Raw genomic sequence first — 26,022 nt, 5'->3', positions numbered from 1 at the left:
GCACATGAAAAAATGCTCTTTATTATTAATCATCAGGGAGATGCAGATTAAAACAACAATGAGATATCATCTCACACCACAGAGACTTGCCCACGTCCAAAAGAACAAAAGCAACTGGTGTTGGCGCGGGTATGGCAAGAATGGGACTCTCCTTCACTGCTGGTGAGAATGCCGACTGGCCCAACCCTTTTGGAAAACACTAAGGATGATCCTCAAAAAGTAGAAATTGAGCTCCCATTTGATCCAACAATACCACTTCTGGGAATATATCACGGAGATACAAAAAGCATAGAAGAAATGACATCTACACTTGTATGTTCATTGCAGCACTGTTTACAATAGCCAGAATTTGGAAAAAACCCAAGTGCCCAAGAACAGATGACTGGTTAACAAAATTTTGTACATCTACACAATGGAATAGTATGCAGCTGTTAGAAAGGATAAAGTCATACAATTTGCATGTATGTGGATCTACATGGAGAGCATCATGCTAAGTGAAATGAGTCAGAAAGAAAGGAACAGACACAGAAAGATTGCACTCATTTGTGAAATATATAGAAACAGAATGGGAGACTTACACCCAAGAATAGTAGAGATGAATACCATGAGGACTGTTCCATGGCTTGGAAGCTGGCCTCACATGTAGTGGGGAAAGGCAGCTCAGATAGAAAAGGGAACACCAACTATGGGGTGCTTGGAGGGCCCGCTCGGGATAGGAGATGCATGCTAAAAGTAGACTTCAAACCAAATGATAGCAATTCAATACCTCTATTGAGAGTCCACAACACTCATAAGGAGAGAGAGAGCAAAAGGGAATGCCCTGTCACAGAGACAGGGGGGTGTAGTGGGGATGGGTTGGGAGTGGTGGGAGAGATACTGAGATCATCGGTGGTGGAGAATAGGCATTGGTGAAGCGATGGTTACTCGATCATTGTATGACCGAAACGTAAGCACGAAAGTTTGTAAGTCTGTAACTATATCCCACGGTGAGTCATTAAAAATTTTTTTAAATAGAAGATAGTTAATATCTTGCCATTATCAAAACACATATCCAAGTCACAATTAGATACTACTTTATACTCAGTAAGATGGCTAAAAACAGATAGTAAGTGCAACCAGGGTGATGGAGAAATTGAAATCCTTATGCACTGCTGGTAAAAATATAAAAAGAGGCACTGCAGGAAAGCTTGATGGTTCCTCAAAAAAGTTAGCCATAGTTACCAAAGACTCAGCAATTTAATACCTGGGTATGTGCCCACAAAAAATGAAAACATGTCTATACAAAAGAAGTGAGTATTCAGTCAAAAATTGGAAAGGGCACCTGAACACCTGCTCTGCATGTCAGTTCTTTCTCTGGCTGACTTCATTCTGCATTTTATAGATAAATGTATGTGCATGCCTAGTTCATCCATTGCCTCTTATACATTCATGAACTTATTTCTATGCTTTATGGAATCAACTATGGCAAAAGGACTAAGAAGTAAGGCTCAGAAGTAAAACACTTGTCTTGCAGATATAAAGTCTGAGGGTCTATCCCCAGCCCCATAAATAAAGGAGCAACAGTTTCTATCAGTCTTAGAGACCATGACTGAGTTGAGGAGTTTGCTCAAAGTGGCAAAGCAGATGCCTGGCATTTCTGAGGTGCTGAGTTTGACTCCTGGTATCATCAGATCCGTGAGCACCACCATAATCGGTGCCTAGGTCCTTTGGACATTATTGGAGAATCCTATTTTAAAATAAACGAAGGGGCTGGAACAACAGCACAGCAGGTTTGCCTTGCATGCAGCCAATCCAGGTTCGATTCTCAGCATCCCATATGGTTCCTCAGCACTGCCAGGAGTGATTCCTGAGTGCAGAGCCTGGAGGAACCCCTGAGCACTGCTGGGTATGACCCAGAAAGTAAATAAATAAATAAATAAATAGATAGATAAATAAATAACAACAAAAATAGGGTTCAAACAAGCAAACAAAGAAGGGCTGGGGTAAATGCCTTGCCGAGGGGGAGGGGTGGGGCAGGTTCAAGGCACTACATGGCCCCCCTCAAGCACCCCCTCAAGGACCAGCACCCCATGAGCACTGCAGGGTATAATCCAAAAACAATAAAAAAGACTGATCTCTTTCCCTTCCCTTTCTTTTGGTTAATCGGCCACACCCAGCTGTGCTTAGGGCTGACTCCTGGCTGTGCACAGAGGGGTCAGCCCTGGTGGTGCTCTATAGGGAGAACATTCAGTGCTGGGGATTACACATGGGTCAGTGATATGCAAGGCAAGTGCCCTGCCAACTGTACCATCTCTCTGACCCCAGGCAATATTACTTTCAATGACCTTTTGAAATAGATCTTATCTGGGGACTCCGGCTTGACCCCCTCACTGCAAGCATGCAGTCTCGAATTCGATCCCCCGTGTCACCACATTGGCTGAATGAGATTCCTGGCAGCTCTGGGGTCTGTCTTGCAGCTCTGCCATTCCTCATCCCCGGCAACTGATTTCCAGTTGCACTGCAGTCAGTCAGGAGGACGTTAACATCACAAGAAAAAAGGCCCAATCCCTGGCAAGCAACACCAGTAAAAGGTTGTGGAAACACTGTTGAGTATGTTACCCCAGGTTAGAAAAACATTCAAAAGGACACATGAACACACATTCATCGCAGCACTCAGTGCAATAGCTAAGATACGGAATCAACGTAGGTGTCCAACGACAGGTGACTGTTTTGTGAAGATGTGGAATAGATATGCAATGAAATACTATGCAGCTGCAAGAAATGATGAAATCATGTAATTTGCTGCAACCTGGTTGGAACTGGAGGATATCATATTGAGTGAAGTCAGATGAGGACACATACAGGTTGATCTCACTTCTCTGTGGTAGATAGAATAATTGGATGAGGAAATGCAATGCAGTAGAAGGGGATGCCTACATCAGTCTTGAGCCCAGAGTACAGGAAGGAGAATGACAGAGAAGCAAAGAAATCAACAGGCGGTAGAAAATAAAGGGCGGGACAAGGGCCAGGGCTTTATTTTACCAATGATATGGGAAAGTGGTATAGCTCTCTACTCAAAGCACAGGCTCAACACTTAAAATATGAGACTTAAACAACCACCACTGGGACAGAGCAACAGCCCAACAGGTAATGCGCTTGCCCTGCACACGGCTGACCTGGGTTCAGTCTCCAGCAACCCATATGGTCTCCTGAGCCTGTGAGGAGTGATTCTGGAGTGCAGAGCCAGGAGTAATCCCTGAGCACCATTGTGTGTGCTTCCCCGATCCCCCACCCCCACAAAAAACCCTACAACCACTGACCTTGAAATGTGCCTGTCAAGATTGCAGATTGGGTGTAGGAACACTGATGGTGGGGTTGGGGTCAAAATATTGTATACCTAAAACCCAACAACATGTTGGAAATGCCAACTTATCCACCCTTTTTGGAAAACAATATGGGCATTCCTTAAAAAACTAGAAATAGAGCTTCCATATGACCCCACAATACCGCTTCTGGGAATATATTCCAAGAGTACAAAAAAGCACAGTAGAAATTACATCTGCACCTGTATGTTCATTGCAGCATTATCCACAATAGCAAGAATCTGGAAACTACCGAAGTGCCCAAGAACAGACGACTGGTTAAGAAAACCTTGGTACACCTACACAATGGAATACTATGTAGCTGTTAGGAAAGAAGACGTCATCAAATTTGCTTTTTAGGGCTGGAGCTATACACAGCGGGTAGGGCGTTTGCCTTGCATGCCTTTGGCCTTGCATGCCGCAAGCTGGGTTCAATTTCCAGCATCCCATATGGTCCCCTGAGCACCACCAGGGGAAATTCCTAAGTGCAGAACCAGGAGTGACCCCTAAGCATCGCCGGTTGCGACCCAAAAAGCAAAAAAAAAAAATTTTTTTTTGCTTGTAAGTGGATGGTCATGGAGAGTATCATGCTAAATGAAATGAGTCAGAAACAGAAAGAAGGGGACAGACATAGAATGCTGCACTCATTTGTGGAATATAAAATAACATAATATGAGACTGACACCCAAGGACAGCAGAGACAAGGGCCAGGAATATTGCTCCATAGTTGGAAGCCTGCCACATGAGCTGGGGAGGAGGCAGCTGGAATAGAGAAGGGATCACTACGTCAATGATGGTTGGAGAGATCATTCGGGATGGGCGATGTGTACGGAAAGTAGATAAAAAATCAAATGTGATGGTCTCTCAGTATCTATATTGCAAATCATAATGTCCTAAAGTAGAGAGAGAGTATAGAGAAAATTGTCTGCCATAGAGGTATGAGGAGGGTTGGGATTTGTATGGGGGAGATACTGGGGATATTGATGGTGAAAAATGTGCACTGGTGGCGGGATGGATGTTTGATCATTGTGTAACTGAAACTCAAATATGAAAGCTCTGTAACTGTAGCTCACAGTGATTCAATTAAAAAAAACCCAACTCTCAATAACTTTGTAAATCATGTTCTTTAAGTATTTTTTTAAGAGATGTGCACACAGTGGACTTCATGTCTGTCTCCCAATCCCCCAGGTTATCTGAACGAACATGGATACTTAGTTTGTGACAGAGCCACACTGTCCTCTTGCTAGGGACCACAGACCCTGTAGTGGCTTCCAGCCCAGGCCACTGTGGCTGAGCAGATGGCTCTCTGCCAGTGGGCACGGGTGGAGTTCAGTCTCAGGAAAAGCAAGACCCCAAGAGACACATGAATCCACCTCGAAATTCAGGCAAGGAAGGTCTTTGCTGCTCTCTGATATAAAAGAGAAACGATGAGCAAGAATCACGCTGAGAAGTGGCGCCTCTGACAAGCACAGGTGTGAGCACAGCTCTTAGAAGATTCTTATACATGAGTAACACGAGTAGAAGAGCAACCCCTGGTGGTCGTGTGTGAGATCCCCCCATACACACACACACCCTTCCCGAAAGGATGGAGGCCTGCAGCAACCATCAGCTCAGGGGGCAAGCGCCTGGCTCTGATGTAGGATTTCTGGTGAGCACCGCAACTGAATATGGGAGCATCACAGCCAGGGGTGTGTATCACCCTCAGATATCTCGCAACAAAAAAGATGAGGAAGAAAGGTAAAACCCAATTGGAGGTATGGGGGCAGCGGGGAGCTGAACCAAATCTGGGTGGTGCTCAGGTGTGACCCCTACAGTGCTCTGGCAGCACTACTAAGTTGAAACAGAGAATATCCCCTTATAAAGATGGGAAGGAAAAGACGCACTTGGGAGACCAGAGTAGTTGCTGAATGTGACCAACTCCTCAACTTCCCAAATTATTACAAAGAATCCAGTCACCCCTAAACCATTCCAAGGTCCTCAGCAGTCTTCCTCTTTAAGGTAGAAGCTTTTGAACGATAAGAAGCTGCTGCCAGGATTTCAGTACACACCCCAAATTGATAACAATGCCTTAGAGTAAGCTCTCGTGTGGACACTCATCTAAAGACAGGCCATTATGCTATGTGGCTGGGAGAGCGTGAGGGCTTCGCTGTGACCACAGCTCCGTCTGCCTTCACAGTGCAGCTCCCCACCTCACTGACAATCTCCACAGTGGGGTCAAGCGGTCAGTAGGAACAAGGTTTGGGTTTCCTTTGTTCTCTCTTAGTACTTATGTCTTGGCAAAACACTGATGTTCCACAAACAAGCCAGAGTGTCCACTGCTCTGTCTGAGTAAGGCATCGCCTTTCTACTTTGTCAAGTCTGCAGTTGCTACAATCATGGAACTTGTAACCTTAGAACTGATGAGAAGACTAAAAGAATTTTTTAAACAAGCCATCAGTGTAGACCTGTGTAGGTGAACGAAGAAACACTTGAAAGTCAGAAGGGAAAAAAAAGATGCTTGGGGCTGGAGCAATCGTACAGCAGGTAGGGTGTTTGCCTTACACACGGCTGACCCGTGTTTGATCCCCCATCCCATATGTAATTCCTGAGAGGAGAGCCAGGAACAACCCCTGAGCATGGCGGTGTGGCCCCAAAACAAAAAGGAAACAAAAAGATACTGAACGTTTAGGATTAGCAAATGCTGTTGGATTTCCATAACATATGTCATTCCTGATTTCATCTGTAAGAGATGTGATTAGCTCCCTTTCAAAAACAATGGCATCTTACTAATATTTTGGCAATTTATGGAAAATTTATTAATTTACATTTGCAAATAATTATGGCATATTGTAGGTGACCTGTTACTCATTCAACTGATAATGTGTTCACCATTCAGTGTTTATTAATATTATAGATGCTTCATTCAAAAAACTCACTGAGTGATAATTACCTGGAACCCAGGAAGAATCAAGCTTTTGTGGACCCTAAATTTCATCTAGTTTATTAAAATCCTGTTTAACAAAATAAATGAAATGCAAAGTTATGAATATAAAAATCGCTGGGATCTTCCCCGAGATCCTGCAAGTGAGGTTTGGAGTTCAGCTTCCTTTAATTCCTTATCAATTCACCTCAGCTGGGCCATTTTGTTTTGTTTGTGCTTAGGTTTGGGTTACACCTGGCATGCCCTCAGCTGACTGAGCTCTTCTGGCTCTCACCTCGACCTTTCCCCAGATATATTTAATGCAGGGAGTAAATTATGATCAACCCAGCCTCTAATCAACCCAGTCATTTGTCAGATAGGTAATAAAATGAGCTAAGTGAATCCCTTGCCTTTGGAAAAAGATGTAACATTATTTTCCCTTGTTTTTCAGCCACACATAGCAGGGTGCTCAGGGATTACTCCTGGTTGTGCTCAGGGAGAGCATGTGGGTGCTGAGACTTGAACCCAGATCAGCCATGTGCAAGGCAAGTCATGCACCCACTGTACTTGTGCTCCAGACACAGAGTTTTGATCAAGCAGGCAACTTGTACCTGAAAGGAATGAGCTAGGTCATTTAGAAAGATTGGGCCCCAAAGAAAGGAGCCCATCCCCCAGCACATTTGGGCTCCCACACTTTCGTTGCTGGGGTGGGTAGTGCCATACTTGGGCACTCCATGAGTGCTGGGGAACCATGTCGTGCAGGGGCTTAACCCTGGGGCTCCAGCACCTACAGAGTGCGCTATCTCCCCAGACTCCATGACAATCTGTTGAGGTGACTGAATTACTCTTAGGAGCTAGTTCTATTTAAATCACATGACAGGGATGATCATTTCTTTTTTTTTTTTTTTTTTTTTTTTTTTTTTTTTAACTTCTCCACAGTGACACTTTTTATTTGTTTCAATGTTTCACAATGACTGTTCCAAGACATCAGACCCAGAAACTACAACTTGAATCTATTTGATTCCTTTACAAACAACTAATTGAAATGATTTACTGGTGACAAACAGTAAAAAGATAAGTTTGCATTTGACTGATCATCTTCCTGAGAACTTTACTAGGCCTTAGACTGGTTCCTGCAAGTTTCCTTTACATTGAAGTTTTATTTTATTAATTTATTTTGTTTAATTTTTAAATTCTTTAATTAGTGAGTCACCATGAGGGTACAGATACAGATTTACACATTTTCAAGCTTGTTTTTTTCTCATACAATGTTCGAAAACCCATCCCTCCACCAGTGCCCATTCTCCACCACCAATAAACCCAGTATCCCTCCCACCTCCCAATCCCATCTCCCCCCCCACCCCACCTTGCCTCTGTGGCAGGGTATTCCCTTTTTTTTTTTTTTTTAAATTTATTTATTTTTAATTAGAGAATCACCGTGAGGGTACAGTTACAGATTTATACACTTTTGTGCTTATACTTCCCTCATACAAAGTTTGGAACCCATCCCTTCACCAGTGCCCATTCTCCACCACCCGTAAACCCTGTGTCCCTCCCACCCTCCCCAATCCCATCTCCCCCCCACCCCACCCTGCCACTGTGGCAAGGCATTCCCTTCTGTTTTCTCTCTCTAATTAGCTGTTGTGGTTTGCAATAAAGGTGTTGAGTGGCCGCTGTGCTCAGTCTCTAGCCCTCATTCAGCCCGCAACTCCCTTCCCCCACATGGCCTTCGACTACAATGTAGTTGGTGATCGCTTCTCTGAGTTGACCTTTCCCCGGAACGTGAGGCCAGCCTCGAAGCCATGGAGTCAACCTCCTGGTACTTATTTCTACAGTTCTTGGGTGTTAGTCTCCCACTCTGTTATTCTATATACCATAGATGAGTGCAATCTTTCTATGTCTGTCTCTCTCTTTCTGACTCATTTCACTCAGCATGAAACTTTTCATGCCCATCCACTTGACTACAAAATTCTTGACCTCCTTTTTTCTAACAGCTGCATAGTATTCCATTGTATAGATGTACCAAAGTTTCCTCAACCAGTCATCCGTTCTGGGGCATTCGGGTTTTTTCCAGATTCTGGCTATTGTAAACAGTGCTGCGATGAACATACATGTGCAGATGTTGTTTCGATTGTACTTTTTTGCCTCTCTGGGATATATTCCCAGCAGTGGTATTGCTGGGTCAAATGGGAATTCAATATCTAATTTTTTGAGAGTCGTCCAAATTGTTTTCCAGAAGGGCTGGACCAGTCGGCATTCCCACCAGCAGTGAAGAAGGGTCCCTTTCTCCCCACATCCTCTCCAACAGCGGTTGCTTTTGTTCTTTTGGATGTGTGCTAGTCTCTGTGGTGTGAGGTGGTATCTCAAAGTTGTTTTGATCTGCATCTCTCTGATGATTAGTGATGCAGAGCACTTTTTCATGTGCCTTTTGGCCATTCGTATTTCTTCCTTGGTAAAGTTTCTGTTCATTTCTTCGCCCCATTTTTTGATGGGGTTGGATGTTTTCTTCTTGTAGAGTTCAACCAGTGCTTTATATACCATTGATATCAACCCCTTATCTGATGGGTATTGTGTAAATATCCTTTCCCATTCTGTGGATAGTCTTTGTATTCTGGTCACTGTATCTCTTGCGGTGCAGAAGCTTTTTAGTTTAATGTAGTCCCATTTGTTGATCTCTGTTTTTACTAGATTGCTTAGTTCCGTGTCACCTTTGAAGATACCTTTATCTTCAATATCGTGGAGGGTTTCGCCGACCTTGTCTTCAATGTACCTTATGGTTTGTGGTCTAATGTTGAGGTCTTTAATCCATTTTGATCTGACTTTTGTGCATGGTGTCAGGTCAAGGTCTAAACCCATTTTTTTGCATGTGATTGTCCAGTTGTGCCAGCACCATTTGTTAAAGAGGCTTTCCTTGCTCCACTTCACATCTCTTGCTCCCTTAGGGATGATCATTTCTTTCCAGGTATCTATGATTCTTTCATTACCTTTTTCTCTCATTTGAGAGTAAAATTTCAATATATGCAATTCAAATAAATCGTCACCTTCTCCATTATAAATTTGTTGGGTTTTCTTCTCATTGTTTGGGGACCACATTTGGAGGTGTGAATGGGAGTGACTGCTGGCAATGCAAAGCTCAGGCTCCAGCTCTCTGAGCTGTCTCCTCAACCTCATTCATGATGAGTCCTTCTCAGTACACCACCCACCATTATCTCCAGTGTCGCCCCACTATCTTGTTACCCTGCTGTCTGCACTAGCAGTAGGGCTCTCATGTTTTCCCACCAGCATCTGTCTTCTTTCTTCCAGTACTCAAGGTTCTTGGTGACAAACACCCTGCTCTATTCTTCCATATAGTTAGGCTTGACACTCAGAAGAAATGGCACTCTGTGAATGTTCTTGAATGTCTTAATTTTTATAAAGTATGATGCCATTCCACCCCGCCCCCGCTGTCTCCTACAAAACTATACCAAAACTGAGGTTCTTACGGTGCTTGGTATAATATAATGCTTAGTAAAAATGTGGCATTAGAGGCACTGAGGTGACAATAATCTCTAAGCCTGCTCCTTACTAAACTGGTCTTCAGGGTTCTTTTTGCCATTGTCAGTAAATTAAGGAGGTGAAGGGGAGCTGCTACAGGTGGGCACCTGCAGGAACTGTGACCCCGGCCCAGACACACTCCAACCCTTACCCGCCCCATCTAATCTGTCTGCCGGAGGATCGACTCAGGTTTATACCCATGCAGAATCACCGAGCTGCTTTCCTGCCCTTCCTTCATCTAATCTGCAGGAATGGTATAAAACTGGATTTCTGAAACACAAGCAGGTGAAGACTCTTTTCAAAGTCAGACTGAAAGGAGGACCTTCCGCTTGAGTACAGAATTTCCTTTAAGCCTCTGTATTTTGATCTGCTTGTGTCACATCAAATCAGAGAGAAATCAGAGGGAACTTTTCACCCAAGTGGTATAAAACCACACGCTTCTTACACATGAATAATCAGAAAAGTAAGTACAATGAAATTAGGCAAGAACAATGTATGTTTGATGAATGTTTTTCACTCACTCTGATGTAACACAAACACTTTTGGGGTCACAGAGATAGTTTCAGAGATGGAGCACATGTCTGCCATGTATAAGCCCAGAGTTTGATCCCACCACACCACAGAACTCCAGGTGCCTCCCATGGCCGCCTTCTAGCTCAGCTGGCCAGTGTGATGCCAGTTTTGCCAGGAGTGATCCTGGATCCCTCCCCAGCACTGCCAGGTGTGAAGCCTATGGTATGTTTTTATCATAGCTTTTTACCAACTTTTACCACAGCTCAAATCTTTATACTGACCACAGTGAATTCACTTTAGAGGTGTGTATCTATATGTATATATATGTATATATATGTCTATATATACATATGTATTTTTTCTTCAAAATAATGGTCTAGATTATGAGGGAGGGAAATATGCTAAGACAGATGTTCAGGAACTCTTCTCCTTCCCCATGTAAAAGAAGCTACCAGCTAGGAATGAATCCATAATTCTCCTTCTCAGCCAACTCCCAGTAAAAACTGTTATACCTAGTTCTTCCCGGCTCTTTGTTGCATACATTTAAGTGGTTAGAAACTTTGCGTATGAACAGGAACCAAAGTTGGAATTAAACTGGGAATTCAAAGCCTCATTCACAGTTCAGGGCCATACCAGTGGGAATCACAAGACAATGCTAATGGATACCTTTCTGTTAGTGCTCGAGCCAATAATCAATAATAGAGAAAGCAAAGCATGCCAGGCATCATGCAAATCTCTTGGCCTCTTTGTTCCTTAGTTTCTTCGTTTGAACAAAAAGAATTGGATCTCAAGACATAGAGTTCACACTGGCCTTGCACCAGTTAGTTAATAATAACTGTATGATGTTTTGATGCAGTGTTATTATGTATATTTATCTGCTTTTTTACTTACATCTTGTGTAAAAACTGCATTCCATGCCAGGACTGAAACGTTCCAAAGCTCAGTTCAGTGATTAAATTGCAACCAAGATTCCTACCAAAGAAAAAACACAGGAAAAAAAAGAAGACAAAAGCAGCAGCAGAAGAAGAAAGAAGAAGAAGGAAGAAGAAGAAGAAGGACGAAGAAGGAAGAAAGAAGAAAGAAGGAAGGTGAAAGAAGGAAGAAGATGAAGAAGGAAGAAGGAAGAGAAAGAGGAAGAAGAAGAAGAAATAAAGAAAAAGAAAGAGGAAGAGGAGGATGAAGGGGAAGAGGAAATAAAGGAGGAGCCGGAGGAGGAGGAGGAGGAGGAGGAGGAGGAGGAGGAGGAGGAGGAGGAGGAGGAGGAGATGCAGAAAGAGAAGGAGGAGGAGGAGAAGAGGGAGAAGGAGAAGAAGGAGGAGGAGGAGGAACAAGAAGAAAGAAGGAAGAAGAAAGAGGAAGAGGAGGAGGAGGAAGAAGAGAAAGAGGAAAAAGGAGGAGGAGCAGAAGAAAAGGGAAGAGAAGGAGAAGAAGGAGATGCAGAAGGAGAAGGAGAAGATGCAAAAGGAGAAGGAGGAGGAAGACGAGGAGGAGAAGATGGAGAAGGAGGAGGAGAACAAGAGAAAGAAGGAAGAAGAAAGAGGAAGAGGAGGAGGAGGGAGAGATGGAGGAAAAAGGAGGAGGAGCAGAAGGAGGAGGAGAAAGAGAAGAAGGAGATGCAGAAGGAGAAGGAGGAGGAGGAGGAGATGGAGAAGGAGGAGAAGGAGAAGGAGAAGGAGAAGGAGAAGAAGGAGAAGGAGAAGGAGAAGAAGGAGAAGGAGAAGGAGAAGAAGGAGGAGAAGGAGAAGAAGGAGGCATTACTTCTAATTCACATAACCACATTTCATGCACTAAACATCACTGTGAAAGACCTTTAAGATTTATTCTTTGATGTTTATGACACAAAATAGCAAATGCTTAACAAATACTTCACTAATGAAGTTCTCTAGAACAGGGATTCATGACTTCAGCACTACTGCCACATGGGGACTGGATACTTATGGGGGGGCTGTCCAGTGCATTGTAGCTATTCAGCAGTGTATCTGGAGGTCTCTGCTCACTAGGCACCAACAGCATCATTATAGATCTGACAATTAAAACAATAAAAACTACCTCATGGCACTATCAAGGGTCATGTGGGCACAAAATCATCCAGGTTGAGGGCCATGGTTCTATTGTTCACATTGCTCTGACTAGTAATTCTCATACTAATACTTACTTACAGGCAAAAAAGGATTTGCTGTAGTTTTAGTAGCTGAAGCTACTAGGAGTAAGAAGGAAAAAAATCTTTCAAACTTAGTTAAGTGAAGATCTTTGCAGCTTTTAAAATTCGCTGTGTTGACAATGTTAGGGGAACTGTTTAGTAACTCAAACATAAGGTTTTATTTTGGATTTCATTGCACAACTGGCCTCTCTCTGGGCTAAAATGTGTCTCCCAAGCTAGAGTCTAGCATTGTGTGTGAAGTTGGGAGCAGGGAGGGATGCAATGAGGCCTGTGCAATGATGCTAATGAAACCCTTTCTGTATGTGATATTAAACAGTGTTTCTTAGCCTCGGAAAAGAGTAAAAAACGTTGTACAAGGGAATGGAATCATCTTTATGGTGCTTATAAAAAACATGTTATTTTTGGAAGTGGGACTCTATTGCTAATTGATTTCCTGACCCTGCTATTAACAGTTTTGTTAGAAATAATTATAAAAATATTTCCCCTAATAAAACAGATCTTAAGAAGTTGCTAGCAAACAAAGCGTTGCTTTCTTGTGCACACATATTAAAATAGATATTGTCCAATTTTCTTCAGTTCTGTCCCTGTTCATTCTTTCACTGTACGAGTGTAATCAAATGTGGTGACATTTGGGGGAGTGTATGTAAGCTTTAAAATGCTGTCTCAGTCATAATTACTGTGGTAGAAGGAGAGTGTGTCTTCTGAAAATAATAAAAAAGAAATTTGTATTACAATAGCATTGAATTTGAACCCAGAAATAAAGTAAATGTAAAAGAAATGTGCACTAGACTTGCTTAGCTGATTATTTTTCAAATACTTGTTTACAGTGATATTAAAGATTTGCATTGTTAGGCCTCATTCAAGGAACAGTAACTCAGTCTATATTAAATCTCTGTGCTCTTCTGTAGCTGATCCTGTCAAGTGACCTTTCAAAGCATCCCAAATAAGGATCGACTGAGGTCACCATAGGCTAATGAGTCTTCACCCAAGCTTCACTTAATTCTTTAAATAAAGTAATTAGGGAATGCTCTAGAATATGAAGTCTTTAAACATACCTGGATATTCCTCTTTTCAGGAGAAATTGGGGATATTGCCTCATCCTACATTTGAGAATCTACAGAATAGAAGACTTTAGACATTTCCAGTACTTCCTGAAAACTAGTTTACTTTTCTAACTATTGTGTTGAGAACAAATTGCTGTAGTTTTCTCTTAGCTAGTTTATACATGGTTATCATAAGTCACGTAACTTGGAGAACCTGGCAAGCTACTGAGAGTTTACTGCCCACATGGGGGGAGAGCCTGGCAAGCTCCCTATGGTGTATTCATATGCCAAATACAGTAATAATGATGGGTCTCAAACCCCTGATCCTGAAGAGCCTCTAATGCAATGCCACTAGGAAGGACAAGTAAAGAGAGGCTGCTAAAATCTCAGGGCTAGGATAATGGAGACGTTACTGGGCCTGCTGGAACAAATCAATGATGAACAGGATGACAGTGACAGTGACAGTGATTTTTAACTTACACATGCTGCAAAAATGGTAATGCTTCAAATGTACACCTTTCAATGAACTGTATCTTATTGCAAGATAAATCTCTAGGAAAAGGAAGAGGAAAATATTGTTTCAATTAACTACCAAATATATAATATTAGAAATAACTAGTAGAAGTCAAAATAATATTGAATGAGTAGATTTGAATGTTCCAGAACCCCTAACCTTCTTTCATTTCTCTCAACCACAAATCTTCATGAATTAATTGTATGACTACTTGGTTCTAATATTGGAGTTAAACTTTTCTTGGAGCAGAGAATTGATTGGGTGATTTTTATGTTCTCAATTCTACTTGGAGTTCAATTTTTTTTACCTCCATGTGAAATTACTATATTTAATATAATCATTTCAAATATTCAAATGAACAGTCTCATGTTTATATACCTTCCTGTTTAGCTAGGCTAATAAAATGATCCTTTTTCATATAATGTGAAATGAAATTACTCCTTTCAGACAGAACTTTGAACTAATTTAGAATTAAACTTTTTTATCATAATAGAAAATCAATTTTTGGTTCTATATTTTCTGAATATTCCATTAATTCACTGCTTTCATTGTACAGGGGTGGAACAAACAAAATCCTCAGAGTGCTGAATTTTTTTTTATTACAGTTGACTGTTTTATATCTATTAATTCTCCTTAAGTTCTTTCACATATGACCAAGATGGGTATAACTATCTCCTAGCTCATCCCTCTTCTTCTTGCCTCTGTTCTTTCTTTCGTTCCCTTCCTTGGCACTGCTCAGGGATCACTCCTGACTGCACACACATCACTCTGGGGGGCTCAGGGGACCCTGCATGGTGCTGGGGATCAAACCTGGGTCACCCATGTGCAGAAGCAAGCCCCTTACCCCTGTCCTATCATTCCAGTCCCAGGCTTTCCTTTTCTGACCCACAATGCACACCGTCATGTATTAACTTTCCAAATAGTTCTCAAACACCAGTCTCACTTGGGAGCTGATTGAAGATGCCTGTTCTCCAATCAACCTACTCCAAATCAGCTGGAGCAGGAACTGTGTTGGGGGGTTAACAGGCCCTCCAAGTGATCTACTGCAGGCCTGAGTGACCCAGCGCAGGTGGGCACGAGGGAGCTCTGCATGCTAGCCCTGGCTTACAACTCCTGGGTCTAGGTGTCTACTCTCTTTTTTGGTATTCTGAGAGCATTGAGGTGTTTTTCCTGTGTTCTACCTTTCTCCTACTCTCTTTTTACAAGATTCTGTCCAAGATGTCTGTGTGACAATAGCCCAACAATTCCTACAACAGAACTCTCCTCGTGATAATCTCACATGTTCTTAATAGTACTGCTATAGAATCACTCTGTTTTAGCCAAGTATTTCATATTTAAATTTTCATTTAAGTTATAGATAATTCAGAAATATGCTGACATAGGGTGTAAGAATGTATTGCAAATCACAATGATGAAACTACACATATTTTTTAAAATTCTGGGCTAATGGAATTCAAGTAAAGTTCTTTATTTTCTTGTTCTATAATTCAAGTTTATTTTTATTTTTTAAATAATTTTTATTAAGCCAACTTTTAAAAGTTTTCTATAAAGGCCAGAAATTTAAAAATAATAATATTCTAGATTTTGCAGAGCATATTTTTATAATATTTTTTCTTTTACAGAAAAACACAAACATCAACTTTATAAACACAAGCATAGTTTGAGCTTGCTCTTCAAGCTGTGCTCTCCCGTGTGTCTCGCTTGCTAGGGTCTATGTTCCTTGGCTTATTCACTTGCACTCTGGAAAAGCCGGTGCTCTCTCTCCAACATCGCCCTCCTTTCTCTCCTCCCACATCTTCCTAAGCACGTTTCATTCAATCTGCTTCACTGTTGCACCTCTTGAAATTCTTTCCTGCAAGGGACAGGCGGTGGACCCAGGATGCCTGTGATGAGGTTGGGACTGCTTTCCCTTTCCTACTGGTGCAGGCTGGCAGATGTACTTTGGGGGAATACTAAAACTAAAGAAGACATTCCCTAGCCCCAAAGTAGCTCAAGAGCTTGAGTCACATCATTTGAAATGCAAATCCTGAGCTCTTGGAGGAGAAACTGAGGTACCACCAGGATGCAAAAATCCAAGGCCCCACCCAGAAAAGGCTGGTCCCCTCAGAAAAGAAATTACACAAGAATCCATGAGATTATAAAGAGAACATCAACAGTGCAAGACATTCCTGTGACAACACCCAGACTAATTTTTAGTATGCAAAACTCCAGGAAAGGACAACCTTTTTGGAAGGATTGAATAAAAACACCTTCTGAAAGTCCTCAGGGCTTGCTCTTCAGGGCCTGACTATCTCACTTGCTTCTTTCTGTTTCTTTGCTTGTTTATTTCCACTCTGTCTCACCTGTGTTCTCTCTTGGACACATACTTCTTACTTCCTCTCCCTCACAACTTTCTAAATAAGTTTTAATAAAATCTATCTTTCTTCATGCACAAAATTTTAATAAATAAATAAATAAATAAATAATGAAGCCAGAGTGATAGTACAGCGGGTGGGGTGTTTGCCTGGCATGCAGCTGACCCGGGTTTGATCCCCAGCATCTCATATGGTCCCCCCAGCACTGCCAGGAGTAATTCCTGAGTTTAGAGCCAGGAGTAACCCCTGGGCATCCCTGAGTGTGATCCAAAAGTAATACATACACACATACATACATACATGAAAATTTAAAAATAAAAAATAAAAACAGGAACATATTTGCATAGCTCTTTGTTTTTATTTAGTAGTGCTCAGAGGATGCTTCAGGAACATTACTGGGGGGTCAGGGAATGGGGAGCCCAGAACCTCGTTCTGCTGGGAAACCAACCTGGGCCTCCTGTTGCTAAGCATCACACTCAACATTTGTGCAATATCCCCAGCTGACAAAAACAATTCTTAAGTTAATGGGCTATGTAAAACTGGACCATGCATTGGTTTTGATCCATGGGGACATAAAGGAACTCTATGCGAACACAGAGGAGATGGTATATTAGCACTCTAAGTTAAGTTTACATGGGTGATGCAAATATAAGTACTTTTCATTTATTATTAAAGTTTAAAGAAAAACTTTTGTGAAGCAAGACAGTTTATATTGAATGAAACTTTCTTAGAAAGATCCTGGGGGGGTTGCAAAGAGAAAGAATTTGTTCACAAGATAACCCGTTTCTCCAGACCAAAAAAAGCAAACAAAGAGACATGGGGACAAGTAAGCAAAGTACACGATCCAGGGAGAACATGGGCTTGAAGAGTAAGCCTAAAGTTTTTTTATATATGCACATGTAGATATTTATATACATAAATGCAAATATAATTTAGTGCCAGAAATAACATGAGAGGTTTTTAATGCTATAATCACAAAACTATAGAATTGTATTACTGGAAGAAATGATAAAGATTAACTTGCACACCCTTTGTTTTATAAACAACAGAGCTAAAATCTCATAAATGAATGATTAACTAACTTACAAGTACTTGAGGGATAGCAGGCCTTCAAATGAATCCTTATGTAATTCAGTCAAAGAATTGTCACTGAGGATTCTGAGAAATGGAAAAATTATTTCTGGACCAAAATGCAAAATAACTATGACTATTTACTACATAGGACTAATTCTTACACATAATCATGGTGCTTTCTAAAGACCCCAATTCTTATTTAACTTAGGGATAGTGATCTCTGTTTAAACTCTTTGTTTTGTCCTCACTTATATCCATCATATACTGATATCCATCACACAAGCACAGCTATTGACTCTTCACACCAAGTAACTTATTCAAAGCATATTCTCTAGGTCAGAAAATCTGTCAGATCCAAATTCTGGGTGACACCAGAACCTCAGGATTGCCACTCCCTCCTCTCTTCCAAACATTACTCTGGATACCCCATGAAGAATGAAATTAAATCTGTAAAGGAAGCCCTTTGAAACTTAACACCATTAACTTTTTTTGTTCTGGGAAATAAAACGTGCACAAAGTGCATATGACAAATACTCAAGAATGATTGAGGCCAGTGATCACGCTGGACAAGAATTGAGTGTTTAAGGTAGATAAGGGGATATTCCTGATAACCTTTCAGTATCAATATTGCAACCCCAATACCCAAAAGGAGAAAGACAGAGACAGAGACAGAGAGAAGAAGAGTGCCTGTCCAAAGCAGGCACGGTGTGGGGGGTGGGGGGTGATGGGAGGAACCTAGGGATACTGGTGCTGGGAAACGTACACTGGTGGAGGGATGGGTGTTGAAACAGTGTACGATTGAAACCTAACCATGAACAACCATGAAACACTACTATGGACAATACTGTAAAACTGTAAATCAAAATAGCTAAAATAAAAAGATATTTTTAAAAATGAATTAATTATAGCCTTTTCCGATCTTGCCAGTAAGTATCAAATTCCTATGACTATCATGCTTTCATTAATTTAAACATCATTTATTACTCATATTCAAGTTTAATGACATACAAAACTCATAAAAGATTAGTCTACTACTTCGGATGTCAATATTTTTCTATACATCACTTGTGTCTCAATTGACACAATTAAAAAAGCAATAAACATCAGAAAAATGGGCAAAGGACCATCCATTCAAAAAATGCAAAGGTTCAGTGAACATGTAAAAGTATTTAAATTCAAAAATAACCAGAAAAATTAAAATACAGATGGGATCCCTTTTATTCATTCATCAGACCAGCCCCCGAATGAAGAATGCTCAGAGGTGGATGGGCATGGAGAATCAATGCTTTCATGAACTGTTAAATTAGCACAACTATTTTGAGGTCAATTAAATTTTTATAACTACATATCCTTCAGCCCAGCAAATCTATATCTATTTATCTATTTAACAGACCTATTTGCCCATATTCACAAGACCATGAGCTGCAGTAATTCATGTGAAAAAAAAAATCAAGGGGGCTGGAGCAATAGCACAGTGGGTAGGGCATTTGCCTTGCACGTGGCCGACCCAGGTTCAATTCCCAGCATCCCATATGGTCCTGAGCACCACCAGGAGTAATTCCTGTGTGTAGAGCCAGGAGTAACCCCTGCGCATTGCCGGGTGTGACCCAAAAAACAAAAACAAAAACAAATTTAAAAAAATCAAAACATCTTTCAATACAATTACTATTAAACAGGAGTTTAAATGGATGGGGTAAACCTTTATGTACCATAAAGGAAAGAAGTCTAAAGCAAAATAAAGTGAAAGTATCAAGTGGCAGATGTTATATTTACAGGGAAAAAAACAAATCAGAAGATTAAATTTTGCACTATGAATCATTTTTTAAATTTTAATTAAGAATGTAGTCATGGGGCTGGAGTGATAGAACAGCAGGTAGGGCGTTTGCCTTGCACGCAGCCAATCCAATTTCGAATCCTAGCATCCCATATGCTCCCCTGAGCACCCCCAAGGGTAATTCCTGAGTGCAGAGCCAGGACTAACCCCTGTGCATTGCCAAGTGTGACCCAAGAAGCAAAAAATAAAAAAGAATGTGAACACATATCATGTTTGTTCATCTGTGTGGGCTGTCTCTAAAACATGTACTTCTCTTTTTCTCCTCTCACATCTTTCTAAAGTAAGTTTCAATAAAAACCAGCTGCATCACCAAAATATATACATATATGTATACGTGTGTATAAAATTAACTCTATTAGTTATAGAATGGAAAACAAAGAGACATTTTAAATAAGAGCTTGGTAAACTAAAAATTTTTATTTATTCATTTATTTTTGCTTTTTGGGTCACACCCGGCAATGCACAGGGGTTACTCCTGGATCTGCAATCAAGAATTACCCTTGGCAGTGCTCAGGGGACCATATGGGATGCTGAGATTCAAACCCGGGTTGGTCGCATACAAGGCAAACGCCCTACCCGCTGTGCTATCGCTCCAGCCCAGTAAACAAAAAATTTTTAAAGAAGTAAACTATTATAACTAATGGAGGTTGTTATGGGATGTGAGGGGGAAATTCCTTTTATCAGAGGTATTGATCTTAAAATTGTATACTAAGGAGGATTTTATGGTGCAATTACTTTTTAATATTCATATTTGGAGAGAATATACTCACAGTTTCTCAACCCAAGGGTATGCCTTCCATGTATTTCCATCAATGGAAGAAATAGAGTTTCCTTGGAAATTTCTATGAAGAAACACAGTTCAGAGACTTGAATAGGTAGGAAAAGAATGAACAGAATAAGTAAAAGAGGAGCTGAAGCGAGAGCACAGCAGAGAGGGCGTTTGCCTTGCACACAGCTGATCCGGGTTCGATTTCCAGCTTCACATATGGTCCTCCGAGCACTGCCAGGAGTAATTCCTGAGGGCAAAGCCAGGAATAACCCCTGAGCATTGCAGGGTGTGACCCAAAAAGCAAAACAAAACAAAACAGAATAAGTAAAAGAATAAAGAAAACACAGAAGACACCAGCTTATTTCCACAGCTATCAGATTCCCATTTTGCCCCACTAGAGACATAATGTGGGGTGACTAGTCAAACAATGAAATATCTGACAACCTAAACTTCCTAATTCCTTGAGTAGCTAAAATAATGCCAATTAATTAGCATGTAAGTCATTTTTCCAAACTCACACCTATTGTAACTCCTACTGCAAATCAATGGAGAAACTTTTAATTTCAAAAGTATAATATACAGGGAAATGAACAAAATTATCAGCAAATAAATATTTAAAAAACATTGCCAGAGAACACCAAAGTTTTAGATCTATACTCTCTATTCGAAGTTCGAGATAGTAGAAATTTCTAGACAGACTAGGGAAATTAGAAAATGAATGGGACTAGTGAGGAGAGATATATTCAATGTACTTCACCAGGAAAAGAACAAATCACAAAGAATTATCTTTAGTGGGGGAAAAAATACACAGGAAAGAAAGTAGAAGAAAACCCAAGATGGTAACAGGAGTTACTGTGCGGTAGTCATACAGCTGGGAGAGTGGGAAAGTGGGATTTTCACACATTATCCTGTTTACTTTACTGACCTATTGTACCAAAGTTTATGAACTTACACATGTATAGATGCATGAAATTGGTAGGGGTGCGGGGGGATGGTGCTGAGGACTTACCCCTGGTACTTAACTTCATAAGTATCAAAATGAACAAGTATCACAGCAATACTAGGAAGTGATAATTTACCATACTCCCCACCTAAAGAAAAGGGAACTGAGTCACAGAGCTAAATGACTTGTCCAAGGTAACAAAGCTAACAAATGACAAACTCAGGCAGTCTGGCTCCAGAAATCATGTCCATAAGCACAAGGTGTGGCACTAGCAAAAAAAGATAAGGAAGACATACTATTGTCTAAAAAAAAAAAAGCTAGGGCAAAAAAGAAAACAAAGGTTAGGGAATTAAATGAAGGAATGAGGGGATGAAGGATAGGTTGAGGGTGAGACAAAAATAGGGAAGGAAAGAGAGTATGGACAATTATAAGAAAAAGACTGGGGAAGAAGAAACAACATTTAAAGAAAAATGAGGATATCTTTTTTTTTTTTTTTTGCTTTTTGGGTCACACCCAGTGATGCTCAGGGGTTACTCCTGGCTTTGCACTCAGGAATTGCTCCTGGCAGTGCTTGGGGGACCATATGGGATGCCGGGGATCAAACCCAGGTCGGCCGAGTGCAAGGCAAATGCCCTACCCGCTGTGCTATCGCTCCAGCCCCAAAGAATGAGGATATCTTTTGACCAACAAAATATGAAAAAAGAGAGAGAATCATTTAACGTGGACATGGGGGATGAGGCAGATACAGGAAGACATTGAAGCAAAGGCTTGCTACGTCAATAGGCAGAATGCAGAGATGAGAGGAAAGGTGATTCTTACAGTATAGTGAAGGTCCTGTTGATGTTGGGCCCTGGCACAGGCACTCTACGGAGTCTCTTCTCTGGACTGAGACCGGTGCAGGAGAGGGTATCCTCTGTTCAGGTACAGAGCTCACATATGTTGAAGGTCATGTGTTCATTCTGTTGCAGTTGCTCAGGGAAATCTACATGTGCCTTTTCGGAAGTAGATCGTCCAGAAGATAGGGCTGAAGAGTGAGTCAGGGAAGCTGTCCTTGATGTTTCTGGTTGTGGCGTTTCGTCCAAAGTTACAGATGTCTGTTCACTCAGATCTGTGTGTTGATGCTGACGCTGTTCTGACAGCAATCCCTCTGTGGGGGTTGTCAGAGTGGTACTTGTTGAAACTGTTACCTCAGCTTTCTTTGGGGCCTTTGAAAACGGAACTCCAGTCTCTTGCATGGTTGGAGCTGTAACTGAACTGCCTTCAGTGACAGGAACGTCCTTGTTTATAGGTGGATATGTGACTTCACTCAGGTTTGAATGAGGACTCAGAGATGGTGTAATAGGTGTCACATCTGAGTGCTCTGTAGCACTGGTACTTGTCAGGGTTGTCGAGGGTTTAGTCTTCACAGTGTGTTCTGAAGGTACAGTTATATATTGATGTGTAGAAGGTTGATTTTGATTAGAAGTCTGACCTGTGGTCTTCTGTGTGGTTGGAGAAGGTACTGTCTTCAAAACCCCCAGACTGGGTAGAGCTGAAATCTTAGTGGCGATTGAATGAGTCTGCACATTCCCTGTTGGTTTTGTCACAGTGTGCTCTGTGGGAGCGGTAGTCTTCTTCAGGGTCATAGAAGCTTTGCTCTCCCTACTTGGTTCTGCCGTGAGAGTCGTGACCCGGACTGATGATGGATGCTGAGTTGATGCTGAAAGTGGTCCTTCCAAATGCTCTGAAGCCTGAGCCAAAACGATATCTGTTGGTAACTCTGAAAGCTGAGTGAGGGTCTCCTGCACAGGTGAAGAAATTTCCATTTTCTCAGCAGGTTCCTTGTCTGGCGAAAGCTGAGTTAGAGTCTGACCCAAATGTAGAGCTACCATCTCACTCTGGAACATCTGTGTTTCAGAAATGGTTGATGATACAATCTGCCAGCCAGATAATTCCATGTTCTCAGAGAGGCCTGGAAATGAAGCCTGGACCTCCTGGGATGGAGGTTGAGCCTGGGCCTCCTGCTGAACTGAAGGTTTGACCTCATTTATGACCTCTGTAGTTTCAGAAATAGTCACACCCTTAGGATTAGAAGTGACACTGGGCAAGTTGATGTGTGGAGCTTTACTGTGACTTGGAGATGGAATATTTTCTTCAGAATGCGGGAAAGGGTGAGTGACGGATTCCTCAGATGGCTCAGGAGATTGAGCCTGCATCTCCTGCTGGACTGAAGGTTCATCCTCATTACTGATCTCTGTAGATATGGAAAATGTCACACCAATAGGTTTAGCACTGACATATGTCAAATTTAAGCTTGGGGATTCATTGTGACGTGGAGATGTAATAAACTCTTCGGGATGCAGGGGTGGATTAGTGACAGATTCCTCAGATGGCTCAGACGGTTGATCCAGGGCCTCTTGTGGCACTGGAGAAGATTCAACCTCATCACCAACCTCTGAAAAAATGGAAAATGTCACACTCAAAGGCTGAGCAGTGACATGGGGCAAGTTTAAGTGTGAAGTTCCATTCTGACTTGGAGTTGGAAGATTTTCTGCAGGATGAAGAAATGGTTGAGCTTCCAACTCCATAGAAGATTCAGGAGGCTGAGCTAGGGATTCCTGCTGGATAGAAGATTCAGTCACCTCAAGGATCTCTGGAGCTTGAGCCACTGCCTCCTGCTGTATGGCAGAGTCACCCTCAGGGCTCTCTAGAGGCTGAGACTGGGCCACCTCTTGAGCTAGAGAGTGTTCATTCTCTTCTCGGTTCTCTCCTGTGTGACTTAGACTTAGGGTTTCTGGCTGGGTTGAAATTTCATCCTTCTTGTTGACTCTTGGAGTTCCAGTAATCTGCAGATAGGCAGGTTTGATGATGACAGTAGAAATATTTGAAAGATGGGCTTCTTTCTGGACTGGAGACAGTTCATTTGGCTGATGATGAAGTAAAGACTGCACTTTCAGACCTGACTCTGAAGACTGAGCTTCCATCTCCTGAGGTACTGAAGACCCCCTTTCTTCAGGAGCCAATGTAGGCTGAACTAGGATTTCTGGCTGGACCGAAGCAGTATCACCCTCTTCAGGGGTACTGGACAGCAAATCTGAGTCTGGAACTAAAGGTTTCGATTCCTCGGGAAATCCTGGAAGTGCAACTGGGGTCTGTTGTGTGCTTGCTGAAACTTCAGCTTCCAGGGCCTTAAAGGGAAGCTGTTCTAGCTCTTCAGAGGGTTCTGGATGCTGGGACTGGGTTGAAAAGGATTCAGTCTTGTGAGGGATCTGTGGATGTGGCTCTGAATCTTCCAGTACATCCAAGGGTTCATTCCCCTCAGGATAAAAGATATCCATACTGGAATCTAAGTCCTCATCCTGCATCTGTTGTGGTCGATGATGAGGTTTCTTAGATTTTCTGGGAGTTCCAACTGTTAAGTTAAAAGAAATTATATTGTGTTAAAGCCCACTCTTGACCTTTGTAACCTCGCTTTGTTCTGCTTCTGTAACCATGCTTATGACCCTGAACTGTATATAATAATGTACTATGCCTGGGTCCTGTCACATACATCCTGACATCTGACTGTCGGTTGGGCTGGAATTCACGTATGTGCCTAAAAGATAGGGACCCGCTCACAGAAGGAGTTGCTGAGAACAAGGAGCCCAGATAGTGACTCCGGTCCCACGGCCCAGCAGATAGTGAATCCGGCCCAGTAGATAGTGACTCCGGCCCCTGACACATAGCCCAGATAGTGACTCCGGTCCCAGGGCTCTACAGATAGTAACTCCTGACGAAGGGCAAGAAGAATGAAAGAATGTCTCCAGACACAGGAATTCCGAGATAGTGGTTCCGGACGAGGCTACGTGACTAACGTGACTGGCCCAGAGGACTTGAGCCCTATAAAAAGACTACCCTAACTAGCACAAACCGCTGCATCCACTTGAGGTGCAGCCCCAGCATGTTGGTTTGAATAAACTTTTTCCTTGCAAGTCTGGCCCGTCTCTGCTTCTTGCGGCTCTGGACCCAACACAATTTCAGCAGCATGGTGATGGCCAACTAGACCCTCCCTCCTGTTTTCAGGAGAAATAATGAAGTTTAGTAGTTTTGGAACCTGTCCACCTAGAGGTGGAGCAGGCATTTCAGATGTGTGATCTTCAGGTTGACCTAGAACTATAGTTGGACTTGTACTTGCCCCTCTAAGAGACAAAGCTAGAAGTGGACTCTGATCCTGAGTCCATCATATTATTGGATCAACTGGGAGCCTCTGATGTGTTGCTGGCTTGTCATTCAAACCCTGGTGTGGAAGGGCAAATCGATGGGATGCAGAGGGCAACCCTTTACCTGAGTATTCATGCAGAATGGGGATGAAACCTTTAAACTTCTGCGGCGGTAACAACATCCGGCCAACAGTCGGGGTGAAACGTTGAAAAAACCCGGACTTGACCCGTGGTTGAAGGGCATGAAGCGATTCAGGTGCAGGAGCACGGGAAGGTGAAATCCAGGGCTTGGGGGTGGAGGGGTCGGGGATCAGCGGGACTGGGTGCAGGACCTGCTTCATGATCGGAGCTCCCTGCACAAGCAGCCACATTGGTGGCCACAAGAGTAGACACAGGACATATCGCTGTTGCCAGGACATGACACTCGGATTAACTCGAGAGCCATGGTCCAAGCCACTAGGGCGCGGGCGTCCGGACCCGAGGCCAGCCATTGTGGCAGCCAGGAGATCCGTGGCACCCTTAGGCACTGAGGACCTTAGCAACGGCACACCCTTAGCAACCCCGCGCCCCTCCCCCACAGCCCCTTTATGCTGCCTTTATTGGGGAACCAGCAGGACCCAGAAAGGCACTTGAAAGGCACCAAAGACGTCCAATCAGGTCCTCTTCCCACCTTCTCCGCCCACCCCCAGCCTCCCCTGCCAGCCAAACAGGACTGGGACTGCCAACGACTCTGGGCCTAGCCCTGTGGTGGGGGTGGGGAGGGGAAGGAACAGTGTGTCCCCCATTGGGCACACTGGCGAATTCAACAGTACTAGTCCAGTTGTGGTGGTCTTGGTGTGTCCTCCTCACTACTGAAATCCGAGAC

At 42.4% G+C, this 26,022-nt stretch overlaps 1 pseudogene; it reads right to left on the bottom strand.

Moving 5' to 3' along the window:
• The window catches only part of LOC129406566 (leucine-rich repeat-containing protein 37A3-like), a 51,106-nt pseudogene extending 29,008 nt beyond the window's left edge, over positions 1–22,098 (bottom strand).
• Between the last annotated feature and the right edge of the window lie 3,924 nt (positions 22,099–26,022).

This window comes from Sorex araneus, chromosome 7, assembly GCF_027595985.1.
Source record: "Sorex araneus isolate mSorAra2 chromosome 7, mSorAra2.pri, whole genome shotgun sequence".
NCBI classification, from domain to species: Eukaryota; Metazoa; Chordata; class Mammalia; order Eulipotyphla; family Soricidae; genus Sorex; species Sorex araneus.
This window is presented reverse-complemented; position numbering and strand designations above follow the sequence as displayed.